The 8355-nt window shown below is 41.2% G+C and overlaps 1 pseudogene; it reads right to left on the reverse strand.

The window, feature by feature from the left end:
* Positions 1-4977: 4977 nt before the first annotated feature.
* LOC120862644 lies at positions 4978-7886 on the reverse strand (annotated as a pseudogene).
* Between the last annotated feature and the right edge of the window lie 469 nt (positions 7887-8355).

Consider the following 8355-nt stretch of genomic DNA (forward strand, 5'->3'; position numbering starts at 1 on the left):
GTCCCATGGACTGCAAGGAGATCCAACCAGTCCATTCTAAAGGAGATAAACCCTGGATGTTCTTTGGAAGGAATGATGCTAAAGCTGAAACTCCAATACTTTGGTCACCCCATGCGAAGAGTTGACTCATTGGAAAAGACTCTGATGCTGGGAGGGATTGGGGGCAGGAGGAAAAGGGGACGACAGAGGCTGAGATGGCTGGATGGGATCACCAACTTGATGGACGTGAGTTTGGGTGCACTCTGGGAGTTGGTGATGGACAGGGAGGCCTGGCGTGCTGTGATACATGGGGTCGCAAAGAGTCGGACCCGACTGAGCAACTGAACTGAACTGAATGCCTTGATCCTTATCATATACTCTTTATCATATACTCTAAAACCTTTCCCTACTCACCAGGGATGGAGAGGGGGTGGAATTCTTGAGAGGCACTAGCCTACTGTGTTCCCCTTTTGCCTGGCAAAGTAGTGAAGTCACTGTTTCTGTTGCAGGAAGGGGGACCCCTTCCAGGACCCAAAAGTGGACTCTTGTCTAACAATCAGAAATGAATTGTCCGAGGAGAGACATGTGCTGACAAAGCAAGAGATTTTACTGGGAAAGGGCATCCAGATGGAGAGCAGTAGGGTAAGGGAACCCAGGAGAACTGCTCTGCCACATGGCTGGTTTTATGGTGATGGGATTAGTTTCCGGGTTGTCTTTGGCCAATCATTCTAAGTCAGAGGCTTTCCTGGTGGCAAGCATGGCTAAGCCAAGATGGATGCTAGCGGGAGGGATTCTGGGAAGTGGACGGACACGGGGTGTCTCCTTTTGACCTTTCCCAAACTCTTCTGGTTGGTGGTAGCTTATTATTTCTGTATTCCTTACCAGGATCTCTTGTCATAAAAGAGCTCATTGGAATGGTTACTAAAGGGCCTGCCCAGGGTGGGTGATTTCAGTCAGTGTGCTTCCCCTAACGTTTCTCCTCCGTAACTGTCTCTGTATTTCTGGTGCATAGAGAGCCAAGATTTTGGCAACACCTGCACTGTTGTTTTTTGGCTGCTCCTCCCTAGTCTGTCCATCCCCTCCCTTACCTATTAGCAGGTGTTTGAGTCTGCCCTTTGGGACTCAGCAAAGGTCATGAAGGCTGGAGTCTGTTCTCTACAAACAGTGCCCCGGAGCCTTACAGGGTCCTGCCTGGTTTCAGTCACATGGCCTTCTTCCTTGTCTGTATCGTGTGACTCTCAGTCTGCAAGCGTCTCAACCTCAGGCAGTTTCTAGGGTGATGAGTGTCTGATGGATCTCTTCTACCTGGAGATAGGAGGAGGAAGCTGTCATAAGGGAAAATTTATACCCTTCCTTCAGGCAAGGGGCTTCCCTGGTGGCTCCGATGGTAAAGAATCTGCCTGCAATGCAGGAGACCCGGGTTTGATCCCTAGGTCAGGAAGATCTCGTAAAGAAGGGAATGGCCACCCACTCCAATATTCATATTCTTGCCTGGAGAATCCCATGGACAGAGGAGTCTGGTGGTCTACAGTTCATGGGATCGCAAAGAGTCGGACATTACTGAGCGAGTAACAGTTTCTTTCACTTAGGCAAAAGGGGGAAGGAAGAGACCTTTTCTTGCATCTGCTTGTTTCTTAGTTGCCTTCAACTCAAAATAATCCTTATGTTAAAGTGAGATACTCTGATCTCCTTCATAGTTGTCTGTGAGTGAAGTCGCTCAGTCGTGTCCGACTCTTTGCAACCCCATGGGCTGTAGCCTATCAGGCTCCTCCGTCCATGGGATTTTCCAGGCAAGAGTGCTGGAGTGGATTGCCATTTCCTTCTCCAGAGGATCTTCCCGACCCAGGGATTGAACCCCGGGTCTCCCGTATTGGAGGCAGACGCTTTACCATCTGAACCACCAGGGATCTTATCATTAATGATTAACACAGTTTGTTTTTTGTTTAAAAACTCCTTCCCAACCTTGAAGTCATGAAGGTGTTCTTTTATAGTTTCTTCAACAGTTCTAGTTTTATCTTTCATATTTAAGTCTCTGTTCCATTTGGAATTATTTTTTTATGTATGGTGAGGGACAGAGATTCAATTTCATCTTTATTCACAAGAACCACTAGTTATCTCAGCCTGTTTTGTCGAATAAGCATTCTTTCATCAGTGATCTGAATGACATCTCTGTCACATGCTGAGTATTCATATATGTGTGTATGTGTTTCTGAGTTCTCTGTTATAGTCCATTGGTCCCTATACCAAATCTACATAATTTTAATATAACAGCTTTGTTTGAATTTGTGCCCCAAAACCAATTCTAAAAATTCGGCTTGTCCATGAAAGTTTTTTAAAGGGAGAATCATTTGAGGAGGGGGTCAGATTCTTTGGGCTTCCCTGGTGGCTTATATGGTAAAGAATCTGCCTGCAATGTGGGAGACCTGGGTTCAATCCCTGGGTTGGGAAGATCCCCTGGAGAGGAACAGCTACCCACTCCAGTATTCTTGCCTGGAGAATTCCATGGACAGAGGAGCCTGGCAGGCTACAGTCCATGCGGTCGCAAAGAGTTGGACATGACTGAGACTTTCAGAGTCTATCATCTTCCACTGTTTGCAGACTTTCTTCTGGTTGGTTGGTGGTTAGGTACCAAAGTGGTGTTCCAGGAAGCTTGTGCTCAGCCCAAAGTTAGCATCCGCCATGTGGGTGGGGCCCTTAGTTCCTACAGAAGAACTCAAAGTTATTGTTATATATAATGTATATTCCTTGAGAAGGAACCAGGACACTGCACTATTGTTGTTTTGACTGTTTCTCCTTTGTTAATGTATTCCCTCCCTTCTCTGGTTAGCCTCTGTTTGAATCTGCCCTTCAGAACTCAGAGAAGGTCAAGGAAACTGAATGAAGTTTATTTCTTACAAACAAGCAATGGGGGAAATGGAACAAATTTATACCCGGGAGACCCCATAGAATCCTGCTCTGTTTCGGTCCCCTCTTTTCTTTGATGCTCCTCAATCCTGAGAACAGGTATGGGACAAGAAAAGGAATAACATTTTGAATAGAGAGATAAATCCTAAACTCAACAAAGGAACTAAATTTTGGGGGTATTCAGTTTCACTTCTTGCTAGTGTTTAGCAGTGCAGTTGAGTTTGAGATATTGAATTCATATTGAGCCACCTCACTGTGTTCTCATTTATTATATATTGTTGGTTTCTGTGTTTGTTTTTCTGTATACAGTTGGGACTTTCTGTGTGGACAAACATTGCATATGTATGATAACAGTTTTGTTTCTTTTTTAATCTTTTTACTTAAATCCTTTTCTTGTCTCACTCTGTTGGTTAAGTGCTCTGGTACAATGTTGAACAAAAGCAGTCCTAGTATCATTTTTACTCATTCTAAAACTAATGCTTATAATTTTATTTTTTACCCTTAAAAGTAATATTTGCTAATAATTTTTGGCATATACTTTTTTTCAGGTCAAGAAGCACCCTTTCGATACTTATTTTTACTATAGAATATTTTATATATTTTAATTATGAATGAATTTTGAATCTTATCAAATAATTATTCCTCATGTTGTGAGAAGTTTATATGATTTTTCTCCTTTAGTATATTAATGTGATAAAGTGTATGCATAGGCCTTCTAATGTTAAACCATTCTTGTATAAACCCAACTTGGTCATTAAAAATTCCATTATGACATTTATATTTAAAGTGGTTTTCTTGATGACAGCATAGGAGAGTTATGTTTTTTTGTCCACTCTGACACTCTTGTGAATTTCATTTGCTAATATTTTGTGTGGGATGTATGTATCTATGGGCAAAAGTAGCCTCTTATCTTTCTTATACTATCTTTGAATAGCTTTAGAATCTCAATTATATCAAGAATATTGCCTTTTTTTTTTTTCATACCCTGGAAGAATTTATATAAGATTGGAATAATGTTATTTCTTTAAAGTCTGGTAGATTATATGTCTTGACTCAGGTGTATATGTATGTGTGTTTGTGTGCATGTGTATTAAGATTTTTATTTGTTGATTCAATTATTTTTTTAAAATAGGACTATCCAGGCTTCCTATTTCTTGAATTAGTTTTAGGTTAAAATTTTGTCAATTATTTTCATTGTGTGTGTTTCCTAATTAAATGGCATAAGATTGTTCATATTCTGATGTGTTTGTTTACCTCCTTTATTCTTTTTCTTGATCCATCTTGCCAGAGGTTGTCACTTTTAATAGTATTTTTAAATATCCAACTTTTGGCTTTTAAAAAATCCTTTTGATTGTACCTTTGGTTTTTAGTTTCTTTTTTATCATTTTCTTCCTTTTACTTTCTATGGACTTATCTCATTGTGTTTTCCTAACTTCTTTAGCTAGATGCCTGTCTCATCAACTTTTACCCACTCTTACTTTCTAATAAACAATTGAAAGTATATATTCCCCTCTAAGAATCGCTTTAACTTTACACGCAAATATTTTCAATACTATTATTTGTTTAATTTTTTTTTTGGTAGACAAACATCAGTTTTTTTTTTCTTTTAAATTCCCAAAACAAGGTCTAGCCAAGTTTATTGTTTAGTGGACTTTTTCTTTTTCCAAGAGACGAAAAGTGAGATTCAAAGTGTATACTACTGGTTACAACTGATATAATAGCTTGAAAAAATAATACAGATATATGAATATAATACAAAAAGATGAGATTTTAAAACTGTACTGTAGTAATATAACTATAATGCTGCTGCTGCTAAGTCACTTTAGTTGTGTCCAACTCTGTGCGACCCCATAGATGGCAGCCCAGCAGGCTCCCCCATTCCTGGGATTCTCCAGGCAAGAATACTGGAATGGGTTGCCATTTCCTTCTCCAGTGCATGAAAGTGAAAAGTGAATGTGAAGTCGCTCAGTTGTATCCAACTCCTTAGGAAGCATGTCTAGACAGATAACCAACACAAAGAAATGCCAACAGTAAGTACCTGTCCCCTCTTGTTACTCAATGAGGTGTCAAAGGTGAAATGACTAGGTTAACAACTTAAACTTTCTGCAAGGATTTGTAGTACTGCATCAGCCCAGTCCAGGCCTTAGGAGCCATGAAACCTTCAAGAGATTTCTGGCCTTCTTAGGTAAAGTTTTTGCATTTGTGTTTTTAAGACTAAATTCAAAGTCCTTATGGTGCTCAGTGTCACAGTAGTCCATCTGCCTCTTTTTCTTGTTATAAGCTGCAACTTGTAAGGGAACTGTTTCCAAGATGATCAGACCAGGGGCAATAGTCAACATTTGGGTGCCATGAGTCTGCTCATAAAGCTCCTTCCCTGTTTCTGGATGGGGCATGCCAGCAGAGTCTCATCCAACAATGTAAAAGTTGGCTCCCACAACCATCCGTGCTCTACAATGCCACTGGACCTCAGCTGGTTCAGCATAATCATGGGACATGGGAAGGTGGCCACCACTGTGGTCTCAAGATTCAGGACTCCTTCCTCCAGCAATGCAGCGTGCTTCTTCATCCACCACCTCAAGAGGGACATCATCATCCCTTGTCCAGCCACCAATAGGGTGAAGGAGAAGGACAGGACACCAGTAGCCCCTCTCTAGAAGTTGCTTATGGGTATCTTGCATTAATAGAGCATGGCCATTGTGCACAGGGTTGTGTAATTGAAATGCAAAGACAGCATCTGCGTTCATATCTTTAAACTTCTGCTGTAGCTCAGTAGGAGTAAAACGATACTGATTAAGACCATCATTCCAATAAATTCAGTCTAAGATTTGAGGATCTCCTTCAATCAGCCAAATCTCCTTGTTCCATAACCATCCTGATGTAAGGGTGTTCTTGCATGTTTTTTCCCATTTCCTGGCACGGTGCTCCTCCTTCCTGTGCTCAAAAAACTCTGGATTTCGAAGAATAGCCACACAGAGGCCCTTGTATATCAGAGCAAATGCCGTGCAGCCATCTAGTCTCTATTTTCTTGAGTAGCTGTCGGCACTTTAGGGTACTGACAAGTTAATGACAGCCTCATCCAGAAGATAATCGAAGTGAAGGTACTGCAAGTACTCCTTTTCTCTCATAGAGCCATTCAGTGGGGTTTCCCAGTCTTCTGCCAAAACCTGCACCCACTACATATCCACTTTATTAATTTTCAGTGGCAGTAAGGTTTCTGTATCTGTTTTTGTCAAATGAAGTTTATTTTCTGGCACATACAGTTCTTTCACTTTGTAAGAGGCATCCACAATATCCCATTTCTGTAGAAGCTCCATAACCTGCTAAACATAGTCGTTTACATCACAGAAATCTGTTTTCAGCACCAATTCAGGGGCCTCTGGTTTTTCATATCAGAAAATATCAGAATCAATCCCAATGAAACCTTTAATTTCTCCAGCCTGTTTTTTTGTAGAGTCCCTTGACATTCTTCTGTTCACAAACATGCAGGGGAACATCAACAAACACTTCAAAGAAAAATAAACTTGCACCCTCCTGAATGTGCCTTACATTGTTGCATGTCTCAGTGTTGTTTTTCAGTTGCTCAGTCATGTCTGACTCTTTGCCACCCCATGGACTGCAGCACACCAGGCTTCCCTGTCCTTCACCATTTTCCGGAGCCTGCTCAAACTCATGTCCATTGATTTCAGTGATTCCATCCAACCGTCTTATTCTCTGTTTTCCCCTTCTTCTCCTGCCTTTAATCTTTCCCAGCATCAGGGTCTTTTCCAATGAGTCAGTTCTTCGAATCAGGTGGCCAAAGTATTGGAACTTCAGCCTCAGCATCCGTCCTTCCAATAAATATTTGGGATTGATTTCCTTTAGGATTGACTGGTTTGATCTCCTTGCTGTCCAAGGGACTCTCAAGAGTCTTCTCCAACACCACAGTTCAAAAGCATCAGTTCTTTGGTGCTCAGCCTTCTTTATGGTCCAACTCTCACATCCATACACGACTACTGGAAAAACCACAGCTTTGACTATATGGACCTTTGTCAGCAAAGTGATGTCTCTGCTTTTTAATACACTGTCTAAATTTCATAGCTTTTCTTCCAAGGAGCAAGTGTCTTTTAATTTCATGGCTGCAGTCAACATCTGCAGTGATTTTGGAGACCAAGAAAATAAAGTCTGTCACTGTTTCCATTGTTTCCCCATCTATTTGCCATGAAGTGATGGGACCACATGCCATGATCTTAGTTTTTTGAATGTTGAGTTTTAAGCCAGCTTTTTCACTCTCCTCGTTCACCTTCATAATGGGGCTCTTTAGTTTCTCTCTGCTTTCTGCCATAAGGGTGGTGTCATCTGCATATCTGAAGTTATTGATATTTCTCCTGGCAATTTTGATCCCAGCTTGTGCTTCATTCATCCTTGCATTTTGCATGATATACTCTGTGTATAAGTTAAATAAGCGGGGAGACAGTATACAGCCTTGACGTACTCCTTTCCCAATTTGGAACCAGTCCATTGTTCCATGTCCAGGTCTAACTTGCTTCATGACCTGCATACAGGTTTCTCAGGAGGCAGGTAAGATGATCTGGTATTCCCATGTCTTTAAGAATTTTCCACAGTTTGTGTGATCCACACAGTCAAAGGCTTTAGCGTGGTCAATAAAGCAAAAGTATAAGGTGATATAAAATTTGTGATACTAAGCCAGCATCTGCAAACAGCTTAGCTATTTCCGCCATGCATCGAACATTCTCTTCTCTTTCTTCAGGACTAAAGCCAAGATGTTTATTGAAACCTTGATGAATGTTGTCACCATCCAAAGTATAGCATGAAATAATATGGCAAACCAAGTACTCTTCTAAAGCCATGCTTACATGCTTTCCTGCTCCAGATAAGCCTGTTAGCCATACTGTGTAACCACAAAAGCCACCCGTGGTCCCCACTACTTGATCTCCCTTGTTCCTGGTGACATGGTGAGCTTGATAGGTGATATTAGTTGTTCTCCGCATCCCCCAGTTCTGTGCGTTATTGCTCAGTTTAACTTTTTTGCACAGGCTACTGAGGCCCTTTATGGCTACACAGTGTGTGGGTGTGGGGTTCTCCTATTTTTTTCTTTTTGGGGGGGCTGCAACAGATCTTAGTTTTGGCGCGTGGGCTTCTAATTGTGGCTTTTGGATTTAGTTGCCCCACAGCATGTGGGATCTTAGTTCCCCAACCAAGGATCAAATCCACATCCCCTGCATTGCAAGGTAGATTTAAACCACTGAACCACCAGGGAAGTCCCTTCAATACCACTCTCTGGACCACAGTTGGGATTTCTGGTATAGATTGATTTATGGCAGGAAAATGAAAATTTTTGAGCACTTAACTAAGTATAAGCCACTATGGTAATCACCCTAAGATATGAAAATCTACAGGAAAGTAAATCTGTTGTATACTTCTGTTGTGACTCATTTCCTTGAAGTTCTGCAGTCCTAATATTTTCTTTGTTAT

Source organism: Oryx dammah, unplaced genomic scaffold, assembly GCF_014754425.2.
Source record: "Oryx dammah isolate SB20612 unplaced genomic scaffold, SCBI_Odam_1.1 HiC_scaffold_4, whole genome shotgun sequence".
Lineage (NCBI taxonomy): Eukaryota > Metazoa > Chordata > Mammalia > Artiodactyla > Bovidae > Oryx > Oryx dammah.